Here is a 27171-nt window from a genome sequence, read left to right on the forward strand (position 1 = left end):
GCCTGGGCACAGGGATGTAAGCCGGCCACCCAGCCTTCAGCTGCAGCCATTAGCCAGGTCTCAAGTGTCACAATATTTTATGGGACGCCTCTCCCCGCCCTTGGTGAACTGGCCGGGTTGCCACATGGCCCAGCTTCTGTGCTTTCCAAGCCCTGCCTCCATTGAGAGCGTGGCTGTCCCCGTGTCTGGACAGATGGCTGAGGTGGGCTGGAGACTGCTGGCCTCTGGCCCTGGCAGGAGCTCATTCACTGTGATTATCCAGTCATCACCCTGCAAGGGCAGAGGGGACAGGGCAGCAGTGGCTGCATTGACTTTTAACCCTTTCCAGGGTGAAGGGCTGGATCCTTGGGGGAAAGAATTCATCCAAATTGGACGAGCCCTTCACACTCGGCCTCATTATTATCCACGTGTGCAGCAAAAAGGGGGAGCCAAATGTCTCCAGTTATTTACACTGCATCTGGCAAAAAGATAATTCGCTTCTTTTGGAGGCGTTTGAAAGCTCAACCGTAGTGGGCTTTCACCTAATGCAACCATCAGCATTAGGATGAAGCAGCATATGACAGCGTTATGAAAACACGGCCACTCATTTCCTTTTTGCTTAGCTTCAGAGATGATGAAAACATACAGTGATTCCTTGTTTGAAAAGGAAATGTCAAAGAACAGATGCTATCAGGGTCTGATTTATAAAAGTGTGGGCTTTTATAAAGTGTCCAGGTTTCCTGGGCAGCATCTTCAGGGGACTACTGGACACAGCTCAGGGGGCTGACCCCCTGGCCACTGCCAAGCTACAACCTTCTCAAGGCCCTGAGTCACAGAAGACAATCTGCGGGTGGCAGTGTCTGTCGCCCGTGTGTGCACATGTGTGCCTGCTCCTGTGCAGGGCCCCGGCACGCGTCTGAGACGGGCTGCCGGCTTTGTTGTTGGAGGCGCAGGCTTCTCCAGATTGGCTGGTCTTCAAAGCAATGACATGCCGTGTCAGATCTGCCATAGTCCAGGCACGTGGCAGGCGTCCAGCATGCAAATGAGTCGGACGCTTTGCACTGGCCTGGAGCGCCCTAGACAGCGGCCCCACACCCCTGGGAGGCCCAGCAGGTGCCCGCGAGGCAGGTGTGCAGCTCGCCATATGCTCTGCTGAGCGTCGGGTTTCTGCCAGCATCTTTCAATGACCTACCAGGTGAGATAAAGTGAGTGGAAAGGGGCCCGTGCCAACCTGTGGCTGCACAGGCCACTTCTGGGTAGGGACAGCCCTGAAACCTGGGCAGGGCAGGCAGAGGAGGGACAAATGTCAGGGTGGATAATTGCTTTAAAAATCCCCTGCATTTTAGAAACAGGAAAGGTTTATGGCTAAATTAGATATGTACCTTCCAAATGCACTATCTGTCTCTGCAGAGCCCAGATTTGGAGCTGGAAGCCTAAGATAGGGCCTCAACTTTTCTCCCCGTCATGGCCACCTGGGGAGCCTTAAAAATCCCCATGCTCAGGCTGCTATCAGAGCAGTTAAATCAGACACTCTGGAAGTAGAACCCAGGCATCTGAATTTTTTGTTTCTCATGTGATTCAAAGTTTGCAAACCCATCATTCAGAGCTGTGCTGTCTAATGCAATAGCCACCAGCCAGATGTGGCTATCTTAATTTAAATGTATCAGCATTTTTAAAAGTTAGTCTGTTACATGTGCAAGCTGCATTTCAAGTGCTCAGTGGTTGCGCTGAACAGTGCAGACCCTGTTCAGAGAACCTTCTCATTACTGCAGAAAGTTCCATGGCACAGTGTGCTGTGGAGAGTCCTTTCAGCCCCTTGTCCTCCCTCCCTGAGAAGGTGACCTGCCTTGCTCCAGGGCACACTGGCAGTGCAGGGCAGTACTGTGCTATTCTATTCTCATGCCCTAATGCCTTAGGCTGCTGGGGGCACAGGTGTGCCCAGAGAAAGGCTCCAGAAAATCAAGCTACCATGTGCTTTTCAGCAAAGACTCAGCATGCAAAAATGAGGTGTCCCCCAAACACCTTCATGGAGCCCCCTCCCGGGTGCCAGGCCAACTTTGGTTGACTTCGGTAAGTGTATTTCCATGAGATCCTCTTGTCCCCTGGTCATGCATGCCGGAGTCCCAGAAAGCATGGATGTTCCTAAACAGCCCCCCCAGCCCTGCCTTCATGAATGTCAGCCAGCGTGGGGGGCTCCGGCAGGCCCACGTGGGCATGTGCCAGTGAGTGTGAAGCCTCTGTCTGCCTGTCTGGGTCCCCTGTAATTCATCAGATGCATGTTTGTAACAAAAGGATCATGCCACACGCCAGGGATCTTCGAAACTGAAAGTTTGGTTCTTAAATGAGCCCAACTGCAAACCAAATGGTGTGCGGAGTGCTGAACGGGTGGGGACAAAAATCGTGGTGGGGGCGGTGGCTTTTCTAGCAGGGCAGCATTTCACAGCACGTGCTGCCAACTGTTGCAAAAAGAAAAAAAATCCTAAGAAGAAGAAAGAGAGAGGGAAATGTACATATTCCTGCAGCCCTGCAAGTGCCCTTTCTTCTTCATTGTTCTCTGGAGCAGGCAGCAGGCCCGGCCAACAGCTGTGCATTGCGTGTATCACTAACAGCTGCTTTTTCCTGGGGTGAAATTAAAAGATTAGGGGATATGGGCACGTGCTGGCCTCAGGAGCCCAAACAATGCTTGATTTAGGGTGAAACTTGTCTGGGGAGACTGACAAAGGAGGAGGCTCCGAGTTGGCCAGGGGTCAAAGAGGGGAGCTGGCTTTGACAGAGACAAAAGGAGGGAGGGGGTGGGAGGCAGAGGGCTAGGGGAGCCAGGCCAAGTGAAAAGAGGCCTCGCAGCAGCTGCTCCTGCCCCAGAAATTTGAGACGGGTCTTTTCACAAACACAAATGCCTGAGAAGAATAGGAGGCCACGCTTAGCTGAAATGGCTCGTTTGCAAATGAAAAGGAGATTGGGAGCCCTTACATTTTCCAAGTTTTCACCTAAGAGGATGGAAAATGATTAGTGTAGGCAAGAAGTGTGCAGAGGAGCAGATGGGCCAGCCACCCTGGAGCTGCACTCTGTGTTTACATAACAATCATGCCCGCTGCCGGGGTGCAGAAGCCCAAGCCCCCTAAATGTCCAGCAAGGACACTGGCACCCCGGAATTCGATCAGTGCAGTTCCAGCTGGGACTCCACAGGACGTCTTTGCTACAGTGTGTGCAGATATTAATTTATGTGCTGGGTAAATTAAATACACTTATAGCCATGAAGCGGCAAGGTGATTGCAGCAGGAGGCAGGCTGGCAGACAGCACGCCGGTGTGGTTGTTGTCCCTTGGCAGGATGTCTGACTTCCCAGACTTGCTGTTTCTTCTTGGCCCCTGCTGAGAACATTGGAGGAGAACCCCTGGCCTGCACTTCACCGTGTGTGAAAAGGGTTTTAACCATGAGCAAACACAGGGTTGGAAGCCAGTCCCCCAAATCAGGCAGCACAGAAGGAGGATAGCAATAGCCATCTTAGTAGGAAAAGCACCTGCCACACCTCAGGAGCTTCCCATGTGCCTGGTGGGGTCCCACGGCAGCTTCGTGGGTTTGCAAGGGTGCCCAGAGGGCAGCGAGGCCTCGATTCTAGAAATATTCCTGACAAAAATGCACGACCTGAGATAACCTTGAGAAAACATCTGACAAACCTACATGACCTCTGCTCTGAGTTGGATGCCAGGGTCCTGGAAGACAGAAATTTTGGAGACAGAGAGGCAGGCCAGCTGCGAGCAGCACACACTTGGGATGCTCTTCTGTGGTAAAAGGTATTGTCGAAACAACCGGCAAAATCGGAATCAGTTCTGCAGATTAGACAATACAATTGCATCCATGTTCATTTCCAGGGTTTTAGGACTGTACCGTGGTTACATAATAGAATGTCTCTGATTTTTTTTTTTTAGAAAATAAACAGTAAATATTCAGAAGTAAAGAAGCATCATGCCTACAACTGACTCCCATATGGTTCAGAAAAAAAATTACAACTCTCTCTCCTCTCTCTCTCTACATACATCTACATTAAGGGGTGGCGGAGGAAGAGAGAAGGCAAAAATGGTACAATGTCAACATTTGGGAAATCCGGGTGAAGATTATGGCCATTCTTTGTACTGTTCTTGCAACCTTTTTTCTAAGTCTGAAATTATGTCAAAATACAAATGTTAAAAGGGTCAAATGGGGCAGTGGAGGTGTAGACCATCTGTGTAGTCATCCTGGTTCCCCTCCCAGGTAGAGACACATCTGGAAGTCGTTAGTTCTGGGGCATTTTGGCACTTGCTCAGCAATCCCCTGGGCCCAGAGCAGCCCTGGCCCAGGCCCGGTATTCTTATCAGCTCCTGGTACATCTGTGACGGACAATGCCTGCCACCTGGGATTATGTTGTCCAGTGTTGAGTGTGTGGAGGAGGAGACAGGGCTGCTGTTTTGGGCACGAACACTCTCCTGGGCCAGCCTGAAGGATAGAGTGTCCTCCCAAAGTTGATTCAGTTGGAGATGTCTGAGTCTCTGCTCTGGCTGTGGGAGGCTGTCGAGTCACCAGGTGGGAAGGTTTCCCCGAGGACAAGAGGACAAGTCTACAGCTGACCTGGTTGTAGTGGCAGAAGAACAAGGGGCTCAGCCAGCAAACAGGAGAAAGGAGGCCCACTCCCAGAGATGTCCCCGGGCACTGTGGTGGTGGCCACCTCTAACATGCTGTTTTTTTTTTTTACGATGAGCTGCTCTTTTCATACACTGAGTGATAACTGGATCATTGCATTAAATTGACTGCTTCTCCTGCTAGCTATTAGCTGATATTTTTTTCTTTTGGCCCTCCCTCTTGCCTACACATCTGTATCACCTGGAGAGGTTATTAAGAGTTGCCCAGGCCTCATCCATCCCCAAATAGCTGTATCAGAATCCCTGGGGATGGGAAAAAGGTGGAAGCTGGGTTTTATTGTGCTGTAAAAAGTCATGGGAGGGATTTTGAGTGTGTTTTCAGCATTGCGAAGGGCTGCCTGGTAGGTTGGACTCAAGGACCTAGCTATGTTCTCAAGAAGAGTGTGGGCTGGGCACTGTGGCTAACACCTGTAATCCCAGCACTTTGGGAGGCTGAGGTGGGCAAATCACGAGGTCAGGAGATTGAGATCATCCTGGCCAACATGGTGCAACCCCATCTCTACTAAAATACAAAAAATTAGCCGGGCGTGGTGGTGCGCATCTGTAGTCTCAGCTACTCAGGAGGCTGAGGCAGGGGAATTGCTTGAACCCGGCTGGTGGAGATTGTAGTGAGCCGAGATCGCACCACTGCACTTCAGCCCGGCAACAGAGCGAGACTTTGTCTCAAAAAAAAAAAAAAAAAAAAAAAAAGAGTATGGATACAACTACCTGCACATGCACCTTGCTGCCAGAGAGGTCCCGGGGGCCAGAGTCAGGAATGGGGACATGCTGACCCATGGCTTCAGGAGACAATGCTCCCACCTTTGCTGTCGAGAGGCTGGTGTTATTTCAAGGTCTCTATTCCAACCCTGGTGGCTGGCCAGGGCCAAGGAATGCATAGAGACCACGGAGCTCGCATTGCAAGCAGCAAAGGGTGAAAGCACACACACAAGACATCGATCGCAGGAAGGTGAGTGTCTTCTTAGATCATGATGGTGCAAAACCTAAAGATGTCCCACAACTCCTGTGAACACTCATCAGGGCCTCATGGGTAGGGCTGGCATAGATCAAGAGCCAAAGGAATGCTTCATGGACCTGTGCTCTCAATTGAAAGGGCTGGCCACAGTTATTTCAGCAGTCAAGTTTCAATCACTTCCTTTCAGGACTGCTGGGGCATACGTGTGCCATCTTTGCTTTCTGTTCAGAAGGTGCATGATGCATAAAAACCTACCACTTGCCGTATGTGTTTTTACACAATGTCAGATGCAGCAGGGCTGTTTCCAAAGCATAGACTGGAACTCAGGAGACTTGAGATGTCCTGCCAATTACTCGGCTAATGTTAGTGGCAACAAGTGCATGCTCCCAGCTTTCTGGGGACTGCAGGGTCACCCAGGTGTGTCTGGAGGGGCTGTAAGGACACTGCCTTGGAGTCATTTATTTAGAAAGGAACACATCTGAAGGCATCTGCATAAGCTCTGTGCCTCCTCTAGGGGAACAGGTCTGTCTCTGGTTCCAGAATTCATGGAAATGCACTCTGTCTGCAGGAAGATGAAGAGGTGTGGCTGTTGAGAAGAGCATCGAACAACAATTGAGGTCCCTTGACTCAGCCTTGGACCCAAACAATGAAAGGGGCTTGCTGGATGGGTTCCCAACTGCTCTTCATGCAAAGAAGCTTAATTATATATATGATATATTGTACCATATATATATGATATGATATATGATGTGTGTATGTGCGTATGTATTGTATGATATATATGATATCTATGATATGATTAAATTTATATATATATATATATATATATATATGAAGAGGCAAGTGGAAAACAGAAACCCCGAGAAGACTGCCTGCCTGGTCACATGTGCCCCCAGCAGCCCACTGGCTCCAGTGTAAGCTCCAGAAGGCAACATTGGAACTCGGCCTTCCAAGGGCCAGTGGAGCCGAATGTCAAGTACAGGAGATGTGGGAAAAAGTCGTTGGAGCTGTTTGCTACCAAACTGAAAAAAAGTTAAGAAAAGTTATCAACCAGGAGAAAATTATTTGGCTGCTCTTTGATAATGTCATTTCAATTTCTCTGAAGGCTTTTGGTGTCACAGAATACATGGCATTGAAGTTTTTCTGGGTTCGATGGCCAGCCCTGGTCTCTCTGGAATTCCTTTCTTGCTGAAATACTGCTTGAACTGCTGGGAGGAGTTATGTGCCCAGTGTGAAGAGTCAGCCTTAAAAAAGAGGGAAAGCCTGTCATTTGTGACAACTTGGATGAATCTAGAAGACATTATGTTACGTGAAATAACCAGGCACACAAAGGCAAATGCTGCGTGATCTCACTTGCAGGTAGAGTGGAGAAGTGGAACTTGCAGAAGTAGGGTAGAATGATGGTTCCCAGGTGCTGGGGGCCAGGAGAACAGGGAGATACTGGTCAAAGGATATAACACTGTGCTTAGACAGGAGGAATTAAGTGCAAGAGATCCATTGTATATCATGGTGACTCAAGTTCATAACAATGTATTGCATACTTGAAAATTGCTAGGAGTAGTTTCAAGTGTCTCACCACAAACAAAACAATTATGTGAGGTGATGGATATGTTAAATAGCTTGATGTAGCCATTCCACAATGTATCCACATATCAAAGCTATACATCACGTTGTAAGCTGTAAATAGATACAATTTTTACTTGTCAATTTAAATAAATAAATAAATTTTTAAAAGAGAAAAGATGGCTGGGCACAGTGGCTCCCACCTGCAATTTCAGAACTTTGGGAGGCCAAGCCGGGAGGATGGCTGGAATCCAAGAGCTCAAGACCCGCCTGGGCAACATAGTGAGACCTGCTCTCTATTTTAAAAAATAATAATGACAATAAAATAATTTTTAAGAAGAAAACAATGGGAAGAGCTAATGCAGACAAGGTCTTTCCCCAGCCAGCCCTCCACCATGCCTCCACGGAGGGGTGGCCTTGGTGAGAAGCAGGTTTCAGGGCAGCAGGCAGCAGTCAGTGACCGTCCTGGTCGCTTGGCACTGGCATCCGTCTCGTGGGCTGGCGGAAGGCAGCAGGGGGTCAGGGGCTTTTGCGGATCACAGGGCACCAGGGGCCTCCGGCACAAAGGCCCAGCTGCTGGGGATAACACGGCCGGCCGGAGGCTTGTTTGTGATGCTGTGGTTTCTGGCGTCTTGGGAGGCAGGTGAGAAAGGCTGACCCGAGGCTTGTTCACCCCCAACCATCATAGGGTGCCCCAGCCATAGGGGGCCCCCCCGACAGAGTAGCTGCTGCCAGTCCAGATGTGGCCCGAGGACGTGTGCAGCGACCTGCCCTCTCAGCAACAGCTTCTTCGCAGTAAAAGGGTCGCTCCGTAGGTGGCTTCCCCCATTTCATTCTCCATCTGAATCCAAACTTTCTCTCTGTCCCACGATATTTGTGCCGCCTGAAAGCTTGGTTGCGTGCTATCTCATTTTGTGCTAGTAACCCTGGAGTGAGTCCGCATACTCAATATAAAAATAAAAAGCAGAACCGATAAAAGACACAATTCAGAAGTGGCACACTGTCCTGCAAAGTCAGTGAGCAGGGTGGCCCAAAGCAGGGAGGGTTACCTGAAGCTACATGCCCTCTCTGAGCTTCAGTGTCCTCATCTGTGAGCAGGAATAGCCTCACCACTATGTGTGAGCACCTGCAGGGTGCCTGGAACCATGCATGGCTCCTCATGGCTGCACATGCTTGTCTGCTGTGTATAAGAAAAAGATCTGAAAGAAATCATTGCTGTTCAGAACAATCTTCACTCAGCACATGGCAACATGCTGGGGATATGCTCGTGTCCATACATGTGTCCATGCACATGATCTGTGCTCAGGAAACTGGGGAAAGAAACTGAAAGTAAGCTAAAATAAAAAATAGCATGTTCTCAGGGCACACTATCACACACACCCGAACTCAGCTGACTCCTGTGTGGCTTGCTTGTGGCCCAAATTACCTGTTTTCCTCCTACTTCCAACCTTCCCGAGGTTGGAAGGTGCTAGTGAGAGGTGACAGAGTGCTAGCAGCCCTCGCAGCCCTCGCAGCCCTGGCTCACTCTTGGCGCCTCCTCGGCCTCGGCGCCCACCCTGGCCATGCTTGAGGAGCCCTTCAGCCTGCCACTGCACTGTGGGAGCCCTTCTCTGGGCTGGCCGAGGCCGGAGCCGGCTCCCTCTGCTTGCGGTGAGGTGTGGAGGGAGAGGCACGGGTGGGAACCGCGGCTTTGCGCGGCACTCGCGGGCCCGCTAGAGTTCCGGGTGGGCATGGGCTTGGCAGCCTAGAGTGGCTGGCCCTGTCGGCCCCGGGCAGTGAGGGGCTTAGCACCCCGGCCAACAGCTGTGGAGGGTGCCCCGGGTCCCCCAGCAGTGCTGGCCCACCTGCGCTGCGCTCAATTTCTCGCCAGGCCTTAGCTGCCTCCCGCAGGGCAGGGCTCGGGACCTGCAGCCCGCCATGCCTGAGTCTTCCCCGCCCCGGCCCCCCGGCCCCCCCCGCCCCCCCGCCCCCCCGGTCCCCGCCCTGCCGCCGCCGCGGCCCCCGCAGCCGCCGCCCCCCCTTGCCACCCCGCTGCCGCCGCCCCCCACCACCCCCTGCCGCTGCCCCCCTCCCCCACCATGGGCTCCTGGGTGGCCTGAGCCTCCCCAACGAGCACCACCCCCTGCTCCACAGCGCCCAGTCCCATCAACCACCCAAGGGCTGAGGAGTGCGGGCGCACCGCAAGGGACTGGCAGGCAGCTCCACCTGCGGCCCCCCTGCCAGACCCACTGGGTGAAGCCAGCTGGGCTCCTGAGTCTGGTAGGGACTTGGAGAATCTTTATGTCTAGCTAAGGAATTGTAACTACACCAATCAGCACTCTGTATCTAGCTCAGGGTTTGTAAACACACCAATCCACACTCTGTATCTAGTTAATCTGGTGGGGACTTGGAGAACCTTTATGTCTAGCTCAGGGATTGTAAACGCACCAATCAGCACCCTGTCAAAAAGGAACAATCAGCTCTCTGTAAAACAGACCAATTGGCTCTCTGTAAAATGGACCAATCAGCAGGATGTGGGTGGGGCCAGATAAGAGAAGAAAAGCAGGCTGCTGGAGCCAGAAAAGAGAATAAAAGTGGCAACCCGCTCGGGTCCACTTCCATACTGTGGAAGCTTTGTTTTTTTGCTTTTTGCGGTAGATATTGCTACTACTCACTCTTTGGGTCCACGCTGCCTTTATGAGCTGCAACACTCACCGCAGAGGTCTGCAGCTTCACTCCTGAAGCCAGCGAGACCACGAACCCACCTGGAGGAACAAACAACTCCAGACGCGCCCCCTTAAGAGCTGTAACACTCAGGGTGAAGGTCTGCAGCTTTACTCTGGAGCCAGCGAGACCACGAACCCACCAGAAGGAAGAAACTCCGAACACATCTGGACATCAGAAGGAACAAACTCCGGATACGCGGCCTTTAAGAACTGTAACACTCACCGCGAGAGTCCGCCGCTTCTTTCTTGAAGTCAGTGAGACCAAGAACCCACCAATTCCGGACACATTGGTAGAGAGTCGATTTAGCAAAGTGTCATTGCCACACAGAGGGTCCTGTGGGCAGTGACGTCTTGGGGAAGGCGCTGCAGAAAGGTCAGCTGTAGCTTGCTTGCTCCTGGGTTTTACCTCTGCTTCTGCAGAGATTCAGAGCTACAAAAGTCAGACTCCTTGCCACAGGTTTCAAGTGCCGTGGAAGTCCTGCTTGGGGACAGGCAGGCTCCCTGTAGTGCAAGGCCTCATGACATCTTGGGACACAGCCCTTGGAGGCAGAGGGAGAGGCCACAGACACCCCCAGAGAGAGCACAGAGCCCTCGGCAGCTGGCCTCACCAGGCTCTGGAGCAGGTGCCTCGGCTTGCCTCTTTCGAACTGGTGTCTTTTCCAAGGCCCATGTGACTTGCAAATCCACTTTCATCTGCCATAGCATGTTAAAAGTTCTCAAAAACCACAGGGCAGGCCGGGTGCAGTGGCTCACTCCTGTAATTCCAGAATTTTGGGAGGCCGAGGTGGGCAGATCATGAGGTCAGGTGGTCGAGACCAGCCTGGCCAACATGGTGAAACCCCGTCTCTATCAAAAATACAAAAATTAGTCGGGTGTGGTGGCGCGGGCCTGTAATCCTAGCTACTCGGGAGGCTGAGGCAGGAGAATCCCTTGAACCTGGGAGGCAGAGGTTGCAGTGAGCCTAGACTGTGCCATTGTACTCTAGCCTGGGTGACAGAGCAAGACTCCGTCTAAAAAAAAAAAAAAAAAACCAAAAACATGGGGCATCTGAAGGTACGATTTCCAGATAATTTAGCAAAAGAGAAAGGTTTCAGAGTAGGAATTTAGCTATGATTTTTTTTAAATTAAATTTTTTAAAATGTGAAAGCACATATTGTGGTGTCTCTTAGCCCCAGAGCCAGAGGGCAATTAGACTCTAGTGTCCTCATTGTACCCTAAAGCAAAAGCTAAGCGTGCTCCTGGCAGGCACGGGCAGTAGCAGGGCCTACAGGCTGCCCCTTTCTTGGTGGTGCAGTGATCCTAGCCAGATCCAGACATATACTTGGCCCACGGTGAGGGGCTGGCAGGGCTGTGGGAGAGGGTCTGTGTGGCACATGCTGGGTGGTGGATTGTTCTCAGAGTGAAGTGTGTTTTTCTTCTCCAGCACTGCCTCTCTGTAGAGACATGCCTGGCCAGCAGCAGAAGCTCCAGCATTCTTTGTTATCACCTCCCTGGACTAAGTGAGAAGAAGTCCACCCGTCCTATCCCTCTTTACCTTCCAGTTGGGGTTGGGGCCAGCGACTGCTGCATACTGTGGGTGGCAGTTTTGAGATGCACCCACACGTTCTTCAGCACCCCTACCCCTGAGGGGTGAGGTCTGCCTCCTCCTCCCCTGGGACCCAGGCTCATCTTCAGGACTGGCGGATCCACAGTGTCCAGCAGACAGTGTATCTGCTGGGATGGTGTCTGACTCCTGAGGATGAGCCCTCAAAGACTGCAGCTTCTACACTGAGTGCCGCTGGGAGGTTCTCGCTGGAGCCCTGAGTGTTAATAACACCCAACAAGTCCTGCCACCTGTGGCCGCCATACTGCCAGGAAGCACAAAATATCCCATGGGGAGAGAGCACATGGGAAGGGTTGAGGCGGTATGATGAGATACCTGGCCAGCCTCTGACAGCTCCTGTCACTGTCTGAGTACACCGCAGAAAGCCCTAAGCCAGAGCCACCCAGCTGAGCCTTCCTGACACCAGGAGTGAGCATAAAATAATTGTGGTTGTTTTAAGACACTCAGTTTGGGCTGATGTGTTACACAGCAGTAGACAATGAGGATACCTGATGCTCCCTGCTATTACCCTTCTCGCTCCAGACTGGGAAACCCCATGCTTCCTGGACAGCCCATGGATTCTTAGAGAGACGGCCCAAGGGTTCTTCTCCTGCCATTTCCAGCTCTCGGCCCTCAACAAGGCTGCTTCAGATGACGAGGCACAAATCCCAAGCCTTATGCTTGCTTACTTACAAGTGCCTCTGCTAATTTACTTTTAATTCCTCCCTTTCTTTTAAAGGGCTTGCAGGTGCCTTGGCATGCTCCCACAAGGAGTTAAAATGAAATCAAGGACATTGGCAGACTTTAGTAGAAAAGTGGGGAAGAGAAATGAATATATCAGGAATCTAAGATAAAGTGGATGCTGGCATGGAGTTAATACTTAACTCTCATTTCTTGACAGCTAAGGGTTTTTTTTTTTTTTTTTTAAGTGCCAGTTCTTTAAAAAAAAAAAAAAAAAAAAAAGAAAGGTAGAGTAGTTCCTCCAGAGAGGCAAGTTATTTTCCTGGCATTTTTGCCCAGAAAAATAAAGTATTTAAATATACAGCATAGGAAATAACATAACATTTAATGTTTCCAACAAAATGTGTTTTCAGAGGAATAAAAGTCTCTTTCACGTGGTAATTTTTCGTGTCGTTGCATAATAAAGTCCTTGGGCAAAATGTTTTGTCCTCCTCTGGGCACAGCCTATCTTTTGGCAGCTGGACAGAGCTCAGAAGACCCGGGAGACAGAATCTGCCTTGGCGGGCAGGTCCCTTGTGGACATCAGCAGCCCTTGCTGTGCTTTTAGCAGGAACAGGGTGGTGTCCCACCAATGCCAGGGGCAGATTTTCTGGGCCGTTGATTGAGGCCAGATCCACGTGCTCTTGAGCTTTCCAGACAAAGCAAATGCTGACATTCTGTTCCACAAGTCCTGTCGGGAACTCTGGCTCCGGCGGAGAGCCAGGGGACCGTGAGGGCCAGTCAGTGCCTGCTTCTCTCTTAGAAGGTTTGTTGGGCTGGAATATCTGGACAGCACTCCATGGACTTCTCTGGAGCATGAGACAATCTGAATAGGCACAGGTGGTGCCTTGGATCTGTGCTGTGTGAATCAAGCTGCAGGCTGGAGTTTCTCCCTGGAGACAGCTAGGGCTGCTGTCCTGCTATAGGAACTGGCCAGGCCTCCCTCTGCAGGCACCAAGTAATGGCTTTGCGTTCTTGTTGGTCACGGCTAACATGTATTCATGCCACACAAAACACAGGCACGTGCGGTGTGTGGGCTTTTATGCCTTATCGCCTGTACCAAAAATAAATCTTCCTTGTCAGGCCTGACTCCAGAGCATGGGAGTGGGCACAGCGTCAGTTGTCTGGCACTGCCTCCCTTGTCATCCTGGGGTTGCCATCATGGAATGGAACTGCTCTCTGTCTCCTTTGTCTTACTCCTCCACTCCAGCGTGTACCCACAGAGAGGAGTGGCACAGGGGACACAGATTTCCCTGGATGTGGGACATCTGCAAGGGCCCTCTGTGTGTCCCTCCAGCAGGAGGGCTGTGTCCTGTTCTTTGGGGGAGCTGGGGATCTGGTGGGTATAGATGCTCCACCTCCGGCTTCCAGCATCCTAACAGAGGCTGCGCCCATTTGGGCAGAAGATTGGACCCGGGGCAGGGTCCGCGTGCATTGCGAGGCTCGCCAGTGGCTTGGCCCTGCGTAAACCTGGACAACTTGGACAAACTCTGGGGCAGGTTGGGGAGAGGCCCAGGAACTACCCTGGTGGAAATTCCCACCCACGTGGTGTGGGGGATCCGGCTCTTGATATGTAGGGAAATGAAGAATGTGCAATTTTCTGCTCACCTGAGATCCACGCTGGCCATAAGAGCATTATTATTTTCTGACAGGACAATAAAAATACTCCTTTCTCTTACCGTCTAGCTCTATGCACTCCAGTTAAATCACACCTAGCTGGCTGCTGACTCAGCCTCTTGCAGGACGTCCAGACAGATGTTCCAACGTTACCTGGTCACTCCTGCCTGGAGCTGCAGCCTCCCTGCTGGTTCCCATCCCCAGGGAGCCGGCCTGCTCTTCCTGCCCTGCCACCTGTGTTGCTCCAGGCTCAGCCCTCATCCTCGGGAGCATCAAGGTCAGAGTCAGCAATGCTCTCACGTGGTTCTGAACAACATGCCCAGGCAGCTCCCAAGAGCAGCTCTGCCAGATTCTACCATTCCCATTCTCCTCTTGGTGACTATATGCCTTCTCTTTTTATAAAACCATTTCCTTCTCCTTTACAGGCAGCTCACTCAGTTTCCTTATGCCTGGGTTGCCGCACCCCTTGGTAAGTGAGATATCAGATGTAGGATGCCTAGAAGCCCCTCTACAAAGGACACTGATGACTATGATACTGATGATGTACAGCTTTCTAGAAGCATTGGTGGACCCTGCTATGCACTCTAGACTCCCTTCCAGGAAGATCTTGCTGCCCAGCTGCAGGGATGTGGTCAGCAGGCAGCCCCCAGCTGGCCTTCCTCCAGGCTCAGGGTCACCTCAGCTTCCTCAGCCACTGCACCCATCCCAGGTGGCCACCTCCAGCGCTGGGGTGCAGTCCAGGAGGCAGTCGCACAGGGCCAGCAGCTGCCTAACGGGCAAATCTTCAGTGGTATCCCGGACCTACAGCCCCCTCGGGGCCAGCCCAGGCTGGCAGGGAGCCTGCATCTTGCTGTCATGTACCCTGCCCTGCGCTATGGATCCCAGGGTGCTCCTTCATCCAACCCTGCATGCCAGCTCTGTGAGAGTCGGCTAGGATGGGCACAGATGTCAAAGCTGGGGGGCCGGAGAGTTTACTTCCAGCTCCCTCTTTCAATAGGTGAGGCACAGCATGGCTGACCTGCAGCTCAGCCCCAGCCTCTCTCTGCATATTCATTGGGACAGCAAACAGGAGGCCAGAGAGCCAGTGCTTCCGACAGAAGCCAGGGAGGCCTGCAGAAAACTGTATTTCCTCGTGGTTTATACAATGAGAACACTGGTGTAGAGTTCCAGGCCCCTCCACTCTGTAGGGCATTTTATTTCTTGGCTTCAGTGTCAGAGGACAGAATGACATTAGTCCCATTCAATATTTCTTTCATGCTCTCAAGGGAGGCTGCAGGGCTCCACCTGCCCATCCTGTATGTCTGTAATTTTTGCTCCTGGTTTATTACTTACCCACATGCGCAATGTAAACACGTGCCTACTGAGTGGTCAGGCCGGTCACAGCATCCACCTCCTGAAACCTGTCAGGAGGGGCAGGAGGGGCTCAGAGCCACTTGTGTCCTGGGAGCACAGGACTGGGAATCAGATGGGCTTAAAGTCTCCCCACTGACTTTTATCAGAGCTACATGACCTAGAGGGCTGTCTTAGTCCGTTTCCCATTGCTTGTAACAGAATACCTGAAACTGGGTAATATATAAAGAAAGGGAATTTCTTACAGTTCTGGAGGATGGGAAGTCCAGGGTCAAGAGCGTGCCTCTGGGGAGGACCTGCTTGCTGGTGGGGACTGACGAACATTCTCAGCAAGGCATCACGTGGTAAGGGGTCTGAGCGTGCTTTCCTTTGCCCATAAAGCCACTGAGATAACCCTTTAATCTGTTAATCAATGAAGAGATTAATCTATTCCTAAAGGCAGAACCCTCATGATCCAATCACCTCTGATAGGCCCCACCTGAGTCTCAATATTGCCACATTGGGGATTTAGTTTCAACACGAGCTTTGGAGGGAACATTCAAACCATACAAGGATATACACATTCCCGGTCCTCACACATAAACTGGGCGGGAGAGCCTCAGGAGCTGTAGTACTGCCCCCTCAAGTTTCCCTAAAAGCAGCTGCCTTTCTTAGAGCTCAAGGGTGAGGGCACAGCACCGCCCAACTAAAGCTCGGCTGCCCTGTATTCTGACGGATCCTTATTGATAAGGCCTGGAAAAGAGATATCCAGGGGAAAAGAACCCAATAGGAAAGAAACTGTGATTCAGGGCCTGGAACAATTTTGAGACTGTAATCAAGCCAAATGCAGAAGGAAAAAACCCACAAAAACAAGGTAACTAAAAACAGGGTAAAATGATAAGCACCCTAAGGGAGTTGTAGTGCAAATATGAAACCAATAAAAAGACGTTATGAAATGAAGCCATGAGGAGCTATAAGACAGGAGGAATTAGTTGATCTTCATGCCGGGAATATTGTTCCTGGCCTGCAGGATGGGAGAATGGCTCTGCAGAGAAGGAAGCTCATTCCTAGGGTGGCTCCACTTGGGTCAGAATTAAACAATAGTTTATAGTTATAATAATGTGAATGTAATCCTGGCACTTTGGAAGGCCAAGGCAGGTGGATCACCTGAGGTCAGGAGTTCAAGACCAGCCTGGCCAACATGGTGAAACCCTGTCTCTATCAAAAATACAAAAAAATTACCTGGGTGTGGTGGTGCATGCCTGTAGTTCCAGCTACTTCGGAGGCTGAGGCAGGAGAATTGCTTGAACCTGGGAGGCAGAGGTTGCAGTGAGCCGAGATCGTGTCACTGCACTTCAGCCTGGGCGACAGAGCAAGACTCCATCTCTGGAACAAAAAATGTGAATCATGTTCATTTGTCTTTAATTGTTAGAAATCATTTATAAACAGAGCACATGCTGTGTGTTTGTCACTAAAGTGAAGATGGTCAAAAGTAAAAGGCAGGGGAAAAAGGGACATTTAGAAAAAGGTAGGAAAGTCAAGCAAAGGTGGGAGAATTGCTATTCTCATTGCTATTCTTTCATCTTGGAAAATAAGGTGTCAGGAATTACTCCTGAAAGCTGATAAAACAGATACTGAAATATATTCTTAGAGTTCCAAAGATAACAAATAAACTAGCTAAAGTCATAAATATAAATGCCACACATTGGGAAAAGAGGGTAGCATAAGTTAGCAAAATATCCACTTTCCTTTTTTTTTTTTTTTTTTTTTTTTTTGAGACGGAGTCTCGCTCTGTAGCCCAGGCTGAAGTGCAATGGCATGATCTCAGCTCACTGCAACCTCTGCCTCCCAGATCCTGGTTCAAGCAATTCTCCTGCCTCAGCCTCCTGAGTAGCATAGGCATGCTCCACCAGTTATTTTTGTATTTTTAGTAGAGACGGAGTTTCACCTTGTTGGCCAGGCTTGTCTTGAACTCCTGACCTCGTGATCCGCCCACCTCGGCCTCCCAAAGTGCTGAGATTACAGGTGTGAGCCACCGTGCCTGGCCACAAGATATTCACTTTTCAACTGGAAAGTCAATTGGTGTTTCCCATAGCTGATAACTTGTCAGAACAGAGGCATCTATCACAGGCAATCACAGATGACTGAATCCAGGAACAGCTATCAGATTTTCCCCGGAGAGGTGGAGAGGGGAGAGTGTAAGACCTTTGCCTTGCATCATAGCCTCTTTTGTTGTTGGTTTTTTTCCCCCCTTTGGCTATCAGGTGATGTATTACATGGTACAAATAAACATTTTTAAAAAGCAATATGTCTTTGCAGAAAACTTGGAAAATATAGAAAAGCAAATAGAGAAAAGTAAAATTACTGGCAATCAGGGATAACCAGTTAGTATTCTTATTGTTGGTAGATTTCATATTCCATTATGGTCATTTTTCTTAAATAATTATTGTGTATACACTTTTGACATTTTCTTTTCTTTTTTTTTTGAGATGGAGTTTCGCTCTTGTTGCCCAGGCTGGAGTGCAATGGCACCATCTCTGCTCACCACAACCTCCGCCTCCCGGGTTCAAGAGATTCTCCTGCCTCAGCCTCCCAAGTAGCTGGGACTACAGGCATGCACCACCACACCTGGCTAATTTTGTATTTTTAGTAGAGACGGGGTTTCTCCATGTTGGTCAGGCTGGTCTCGAACTCCTGAACTCAAGCGATCTGCTTGCCTAGGCCTCTGAAAGTGCTGGGATTACAGGTGTAAGCCACTGCACCCGGGCAACAGGAGCGTGTGATAAATTTAGATTTCTTTGAAAATGAAGTTTTAAATATTATGTATTAATATTTACATATTATCCTCCATCACCTTATGCACCACAACATATAATAATTCCCCTAATATGGGATATTTGGGTTGTTTGCAGTATATGTTATTATGACAAATTCCAAGGTAAGCTTTTTTTAAACATAAATCTTAGTATTCTTAAAGGTTTCCTTAGGATATATTCTTAGGGGATTACAGGGTCAATATGTATAAAAATGTTTAAAGCTCTATGTTGCAAGAATGCTTTCAGTAAGACTCCACTTAATTTCCTTTTCTTTGAAGGTCTACTAGTCTACCCTTTGTCATGGTTTGTATCCTTTGGACCTATAGGTTATACTGAAAGTTAACATGTAATTATCAGAGATTTGCTATTTATCTGGGAGAAATTCCATTATTATGTGGTGTTAGTAGCACACTGTAAATATTGACCTCTGTAGCTAGGTGTAAAACCACAGGATTTGTGAATTCAAACCACTAATGAGTCCTGAAAATAGCAACTCTAAGAACTGAGTATAGGGCTGACTATCGTGCTGAGAGCAGTAGGGAAGTATTGCTGACTGTGCGAAGACTAATGAGGTTTGAAGATCAACCTCAAACTTTACCAGCTTATATCTTCCTCCCCTCCCCTCCCTTCCGCTTTGTCCCCTCCCCTCCCCTCTGTCCCCTCTCCTTCCCTCCCCTTCCCTCTCCTCTCCTCTCCTCTTTTCTTTTCCCACTGTCCCTCCATCCTTTCATCCATCTGTCTGTCCCACCAAGTTTTTTTTTTTTTTTTTTTTTTGAGATGCTGTCTCACTCTGTTGCCCAGGCTGGGGTGCAGTGGCACAGTCTCGGCTCATTGCAACCTCTGCCCCCTGGGTTCAAGCGATTCTCCTTCCTCAACCTTCTGAGTAGCTGGGATTACAGGCGCCTGCCACTGCCCCTGGCTAATTTTTGTATTTTTAGTATAGACGGGGTTTCACCATCTTGGCCACACTGGTATTGAACACCTGACCTTGTGATCCACCCGCCTTGGCTTCCCAAAGTCTCATCAAGATTTTAAAAAGCTTCTTCAAAGTACTACTGCAGGCCAGGTGTGGTAGCTCACGCCCACAATCCCAGCACTTTGGGAGGCCAAGGCAGGAGGATCTCTTGAGCCCAGGAGTTCAAGACCTGCCTGGGCAACTTGGAGAAACCCTTGTCTCTACAAAAAAATACAAAAATTAGCCAGGCATGGCGGTAGGCACTTGTGGTCTCAGCTACTTAGGAGGCTGAGGTGGGAGGATCGCTTGAGCCTGGGAGGCGGAGGTTGCAGTGAGTTGAGATTGTTTTACTGTACTCCAGCCTGGGTGACAGAGCGAGACCCTACCTCAAAAAACAGAAAAACAAAAAAACAAAAAACAAACAACAACAACAACTACTACTACTGCAGCAATCCCTTTCAGTGCTTCAAAAGATCAGAACTTTACCACGATTGACTCCTACGAAACTGAAGCTCTATGGGGCATTTTGACTTCAAAAGCAGCCACACAAAATATACCTCAAGTAATCCAAGGACACAAGGACACAGACAATGTTTGTGGGGAGGCTCAGAAATACTCCCCAACTTCTGAGAACATTAGTTATTTTTATCTAGAGTGAAGAAAGCAGAAAATGACAAAAGATAAAATTCAGATACCAGAAGTTTAAGAGGACCATATAGACCAAATCCATTTTGTTCCGGGTGGGGCAGAGAGGTGCTTTTATAGAGAATTTGAAGGCCTCTAGAAGCTTCCATTCACTGTGCAGGTTAGAATTTGGAAAAGTGCAAATAACTGAGAGGGAATCCATCTTAAACTGTAGTGTCTTTTCAAACTTTTTGTGGGTGCTCTGGTTCTGATCTCTCTCTTGTGTTGGTGACAGCTTTGCTGAGACAGAGGCTTTCTTCCTGTCTCGAGAAGGGAACATCTGCACCATTATCAGTTCCTCTGAGTTGCTAATTACTTTTTGGTTTTGTGATTCTCTCAACAAAATAACATATCAAGAGAGGATGCTGCCAAGGCCTGGCTTTACAGTTGCATTATGAATCTTCTTGGACTGTCCTCTGAAGTTGGCCAGGCTCATCAAATATTTATAAACTCAGTACCTAATTCCACAGGGCACCTCGAAACATACACCATGAATGAGGCTATGGGCCTGGAGGCTGGGATCTTCAAGCTCACTGAAGCGAGAGGGTGTCCTTATAAAAGAGCTTCATAAAAATGCAAATTAATAATAACAGTAGATCATCACTTATTCAACCTCCACTTTGAGGATTGTGGGCCATAATTAGGATGAAGTGCCAAGAACTGAGCCCCAGGGAGTTTGTAACTTTTTTACTCTGGGGTCTAAGGGACATCATGGGGGCTTTTTGAGTTGAAGGATAAAGTGAAATTTGTGTCTCACACTACAGTTCCTTCTTGTCTCGATTGCCAGGAGGAAAGACTGAGATATAATACCTATCAGAGAATACTGACTGAAAAATAATTCACATTAATTCAACCTATTTATTCATGATGCCATTTTAATCATTAAAACATGGAAGACTTGGCCGGGAGCAGTGGCTCACACCTGTAATCCCAGCACTTTGGGAGGCCGAGGAGGGTGAATCACCTGAGGTCAGGAGTTCGAGACCAGCCTGACCAACATGGCGAAACCCTGTCTCTACTAAAAATACAAAATTAGCTGGGCATGGTGGCTTGTGCCTGTAATCTCAGCTACTCGGGAGGCTGAGGCAGGAGAATTGCTTGAACCCGGGAGGCAGAGGTTGCAGTGAGCTGAGATCGCGTCATTGCACTCCAGCCTGGGCAACAAGAGTGAGACACCATCTCAAAAAACAAAACAAAACAAAACAAAACAAAACATGGAAGACTAGAGTGTCAGAGGTGAAGTTTGGTGAAGTTACTGGGTCAGCTCTGTACATTAAAAAAAAAAAAATGCTTGAAAATCATCCAGGATGTCTGCTGGGCCATCTTCAGATGGAGGTGGTGTTCTTTGGCAAGTGGTAGTCAACACAGCGGGAAAAAAATAGAGGAATAAAATGGATGGTGGTACAAGACGATGGCCTACAATTAATGGAGAGGGGGCGACACTGAAAATCTTTGGGGGGGCGGGTAAATATTAAAGGTGATTGGATTTTTTAAAATGAGAGAAAATGTAGAAACAAAACACAATGTGAGGTTGAGTAAGATGGAGATGATAAAATAGAAGAAATCTGGGTGGGGACATGAAGCTGGAGCAGACGAGGGGAGTGCTAGGCCCAGAATGTGCTTTGGAGATAAATGGAGAACTTAGGGACAATAAAGACTGTGTAGAGAGAGAAAGATGGAGTAAGAAAAAGAGAGGGACCGGCAGCTGCAGTGGCACATGTGCACTGAAGCAGGCTCGTGGCTACTGCTGTACCTCCATCTCTCTGGCTCTCTCTCCTCCTCCCCAGCCTCCAAGGGGCCAGCATGAAAATGCAGAGGACAGAGATGTGTGCTAGGCACAGCACTCATATGGTGTACCCCCAGTTGGGAGACTAAAGCTGTGCTAGTAGGGGCATAAGATAGCTGGGTGCGCTCTGGTGTGAATTTGGGGTAGAAAACTAACCATCTGACATAGCCGTAGTAGGTACATTGGTCGCCTTTTCCTTCATGTGCTTGGAGGTAGAAGGGCGAACTGTTTCTGAGAGTGGAGAATGCCCTTTCCATCCTTTCTCTACCATTGCATGACAGGGCGTGGGCAATGCTGTTTTCTTAGGCAGAAAGTCTATGTCCAGGGAAGGAGCATGAGAGAGAAGGGGACTCCTAAAGGGAGGCCGGAAGGAGAGGATTCTGGGGTGGGGAAGAAGCGGACGCCTCCATCGGGCTGTATGCCAGCCCGAGGTATGAAAGGCTCACCACAGGGTCATGCTCAGAGGATGGCTGGTCCTTACAAGGGCACAGGGCTGCTGACGGGATACGCTGCTATGTGGGAGGAATTTGCCAAATGACAACCTTGGATGAAGAACTGCTCAAGTCTTTTTTTGGTGTCCCTTGTGAGCTCACACAGAGGAAACCTACCTACCAATGCAGAAACTGGATGAAGAGGGGAGAAGTCAGACAGCCCTTTATTGTGGATCACGGGGCAGTGAGGGGTGCCCTACCCACACATGGGCATCCAGCAGGCAACAGTACCCTGACCTTCCTCCCAAGTTGTAGCTAGACATCCCTACGGAACAAATAAGAAAGGGCTCTCACATGGCTATATATTTAGACAAATACACAGATCAATTGACGTATTCATCAATGGATGCACAGATGGGCACATTCATACCTGGAACCTAGTGGGGCACACATTTTGAAAACACATTTTTCTGTAAGGTGATCTTGATAACATCCAGTGGTCACTGAGTGCCTACTTGGACATTATGTTGAGTACTTCACATTTAATTGGCACAATACCCCTTTAGGTAGAAACCGTAAGTTGCCCCATGGTCTGGCTTGGGCAGTGATGCACTAGAGTTTGAGCTCCTGCTCAGGGTCTCACCACCGGGCATGTGGCCGGATACAGGGCTCTAGCCCTCGGTGCTGCAAGGCCTACCCCGGAACAAACCACCCCCTCTCCCAGTTTAATGAAAACAAGGAGAGCGGCTGGAGTGAATGGAAAGCACCATCACACTTTGAGGAAGATGAACCTTGATGAAGACGAGCAATGAAATGTATTGTGGGAAGTCAGTGATGCTAAGGAGCCATGGCTGGAAGGTTCTGCCGAGGCAGCAGGTGTGGAGGCTGAGGCACTGAGGGGCCACACCTTGCACAGGCTCCCCAGTTTGTCTCCACTGGATCATGTACCCCCTCTGTAAACCTTGTTTTGAACACACCTCTCATCCACGTAAGAGATGAAAAAAATATTAAGAGAAGCTCTAATATGTTCTCCCTGCCCCCGTGGCCCTCCTTGTGTGTCCCGCCTCACACCGGGGCATCTGGGAGCTGCAGAGACGGGGAATAGGAAAAGCGATTTCGGGTCTATTGGCTCAGGCTTAAACAGTGACAGAGAAGTTGGATAGGCGGAACTTGTATAAAAAGGTTTAAGGGCTTTCTCACTAAGAGGCTTAATGAGGGCTAATATATGCCATCTAATATGGAGCATCTATTTTTAGGAAAGCTTGATTTTGCTAAGTGTCTCTGAGATGTTAGGATTCAGATGGTAGGGCGAATGACGGCTTTGGAATAAGGTGTTCTTATGTAAATCCCCAGGCTCTGCAGCCAATGAGATGACCCATTCCAATTACAAGGGGGATATGGGAGGGGGTAGAGGCCCCAAAGGGTAGGATCAGGGGCCGGCTGTGGAGCCAGCTCTGCCCTGAAGGGGCTGAAGCCCACCCGGCCTGCAGCTGCTCCCTGCTGCAGGACAGCCCTGGAAGGTCTGCAGCTCCCGTCAAAGGTATTGTCTCCCTCCGTGTCCACTTTGCTAAACTGTGATGTGATCAGCGTAATCAACCTGAAAATCTGCAGACATATCATGCCAGAGACACAGCCTGCAGCTTAATTTTAAGAATGCTTCACTCCGTGATTCCTTTGATTCAGCTGGGGTGGGAGCTGCTGGAAGGTGATATGCAAATTTATGCAAACGAGAAGCAATTCAGAGTAGCTCAGAGTCCAGATCCCTTTTGTTCTTGGCTATAGTGGGATTGGGTTCCCGGGCTGAGGATAGCAGGACTGTCTTATGAACATCTTGCCCCTGAGGGTAAATGCTATAGTTTCTCAAACCGCTGCTAGTTGTTAAATTGTCTGCAAGTATTTTGACCTGGTTGAAGCTAATTTGAATTTATAACTAACTGTAACAGGGCACTGAAAAATTAAATTAATTGCAACTAAATTGACTTAAAAAAGAATTCACCAGGTTTTAGTTCCATTTGGACGTTCAGTCCTGTTTTGATCCAGTGTGACCTATAGTCTCTGTCACTTTTGGTTTTTTGTTGTTTTTTGAGACGGAGTCTGGCTCTGTTGCCAGGCTGGAGTGCAGTGGTGCAATCTCAGCTCACTGCAACCTCCATCTCCCAGGTTCAAGTGATCCTCCCGCCTCAGCCCCCTGAGTAGCTGGGACTACAGGTGCGCGCCACCATGCCCAGCTAATTTTTTGTATTTTTAGTAGAGATGGGGTTTCACCATGTTGGCCAGGATGGTCTCGATCTCTTCACCTCATGATCTGCCTGCCTTGGACTCCCAAAGTGCTGGGATTATGGGCATGAGCCACTGCACTCAGCCGTCTCTGTCACTTTTAAAAATGACACCTGGGACCTTGACAGGCTGTAGCCCTGAGGCAAGTGCCATACCTTTAGATGGTCTCCAGTTCTAGGTTCTACTAAAAGAAGACCTGGTAAAGTGGCTATATTTTAAATTCTGGAAAGCCTGGCCACCCCACGAAGTCCCTGGTGAAATCTGCATGTCACTTAGGTTGGCAATGCCTGCGCCCTCCCTAGTGGTGCCAGCAAGGCAGTCATTTCTCTAACCTACCAGCTGCTCCTGTGAAAAGGGAGCATTCAGTGCAGAAAACTAGGAGGGAAAGGAACTCACCTCCACTTCCTGGGTGCTGATGAAAGATGCTGACATCTCCCCTTCCTCTAGGTGCAGAGGGTGCAGGCCCATTTCACAATGGGGAAGACTGATGCTCAGAGAATAGCCAGTATGCTTGATCATACCGGTGGCATGTGGCAGAGAAGGCTGAAGTCCAGGTTCTACTGTTGGCAAAGCTTGGGCCCTTTCCACTCTGCTGTGCCTTCCTCACCACCACAGTGACCTGGACATGAAAGGCCCTCTTGGATGAACTGGTAGTGTCACTGGCAGCAGCTGCTAGGCTACCAGGCTGGGCTGGCTTGCCATCCTGGCTTCCCCACTGGCCGGGTATGTGGACCTGTGTGATGGTGGATTGTATGTGCCAACTTGGCTGGGTCATGGGGTGCCAAGATATTTGGTCAAACATTCTCCTGGGTGTTTCTGTGAAGCTAACTTTAAATCAATGAACTGTGAGGAAAGCAGATTGTCCTCCCTAATATGGGTGGGCCTCATCAGTTCATTGAAGACCTGAATAGAGCAAAAGGCTGATCTTGCCCGGGAGGAGAGAGTTGCCTTTGGACTTCTCTGCACCGTCAGCAGACAGCCTTCAGATGCCTGCAGTGTCAGCTCTCCTGGGGCTCCAGCCTGTGGCCCACCATCCAGAGTTTGGAACTTGCCAGTCTCTGTATTCATGTGAGCAAAGTCCCCTAGACTTTCTCTCTCTATACACACTTTGCTGGCTATTTTCCTCTGGAGAGCCCTGACTCATACAGTTGCACTGAGCTTTTTGACTTTTCGGATCTCCCACTTTTCTGTGCTCTGCAATAAATCACCCTTGAATCACAGAAATGGGATGATGAAGGCTGGTGGTCTTTAAACTTTAGCAAGAACCACAACCATTCAGAGGTTTCTTAAAACTCAGATTGCTGGGTCTCAACCCAGGAGATCCTGATTCAGCAGGTCTGGGATGGGGCCTGGAATTTGCATTTTTACATGTTCCTGGGTGGTGCTTTGAAAAAGACTTCTGTCAATGACAGTCCGGAACAATGACTGACCTGCTCTAAGCATCTGATAAACAGTGGCTACTGTGCGTACTGACCCATATGTTCTGAGAAATGTTTCTGTTGCGGGAGGGCTAGCAGTCTTGTTGGGATTATTTGGTGTGGACGCAGCTCCCAGGTATCCCTGAACTCATTTGCAGGAGTGGTGACTTCGGGGAGACTATAAAGGAAGAACTTGGTACCCACAGACCCACCCTAATCAAGCTTGTCATGGTCCCTCCCTGCTTACAGCACAGATCTTCATGGATTGCAGCGTTCAGGACCTGAGTCCATGCCCATGCAGAGGCCCATTGCAGTGTTTGCTTAGCATAGCTGCATTTCCAGAATGCAGGCAGGAGAAGCTGTAAAAGATTCTCACCCTGCCATGCACACTGATGGCTCACATTCTAAACAGTCAGGTGAGTGAAGTTTAATTGGACTTTGAAGACTGAAAAATTTTTATGTTTGGTACTTTTTAGAATAACTGAGTGTATTTTAAATCTCTGATCAAAAATCGTGGCTGGTTTAAGGGGTTATGCCAATCTGGATTCTATTATTTCAAAAAGGGAAGAAAATCAAAGAGGCTAGTCTGAATCTTCAGACTCTTTGGAGATTGAGAGCCAGGGCCTATGGTCCCAAATTTGGGAGAAAATTCTTTTGAGATGACACATTTTATTTTAAGGTGCCTTTGTCAAATTCCACAGGGCATCAGGAGCAGTGTTCTGCACCCTAAGGGTGGGGCGTTAGCTGTGCCTGCTGCTGTGGGATTTCTATCACAGGAGACTGGGTCACCACGGAATGACTGATGAGCTCCTTCTCTCCTCTGTGTCCAGAACATAGGCAGCAATGGCACTGCATACGCAAGGGTAACCCACACAGCTGCCTGCGACCACCTGCCCTTCACAGCCCAGATGAGCCATCACTTTACATTAGTAACTGCTTTACTTCCCCACGCCAAAGGCAGCACTAGAGTGCTGAGCTGCAGCAAGTGACCCCAGTCCCATCCAAGCCCATGGCCGACTCAGACGCGGGTGGGCCTGGGCAGCTGCTGGCCTCCACAGTGAGGAGAGGGACTGTGAGCGGGTGTGGGCAGAGAGCCCGTGGCAGTCCAAGGACCTCAGCCCAGGGCAGCTCCCTGGACTTCAGGGTTTTTAACTGAGCCTATTGTTGGGAAGAACCCTGGGACAGTTGATGGACACAGCCTTGGTCAGTGGCTGCCCAGCTCAGAGGCTGTATGGAGGCTCCTGGGGACGGGCAAGGCTGGGCTGCTCATGCCACGCTATCAGGGACTCAGGAGGGGTGCAGACCAGGATTAAAACCCCCTATTTGATTCCTGCTCTCTTCCCAGGCAGGAGGAGCTTGGGTATCGCTCAGGGTCGATTATGTTTAGGATTAAATGGGGATGCTATAGTCTTTTGGGGAGCTGGCAAGAATGAGGACTCCGACGCAGCAGGTCTGGGGTGGGGTCTGAGGGTCTGGCTTGCTACCCAGCTCCTGGGAGAGGTTGTTGGTTTACAAGCCGCACTTTGAGTAGCAGGGTTCTAGTCTCCATGGATGCTCCTCTTGATAGAGACAAAAGCCAACTTTGTAATCCTGGATGTAAATTGGAGTAGGGAAAGTCTCTCCTTGTTTTCTAACTTCCGTTGACACTGATTTTCATCTCTTAATGGCAAACTCTGTAC

The sequence above is a fragment of the Gorilla gorilla genome, chromosome 13 (assembly GCF_029281585.2).
Source record: "Gorilla gorilla gorilla isolate KB3781 chromosome 13, NHGRI_mGorGor1-v2.1_pri, whole genome shotgun sequence".
NCBI lineage: Eukaryota > Metazoa > Chordata > Mammalia > Primates > Hominidae > Gorilla > Gorilla gorilla.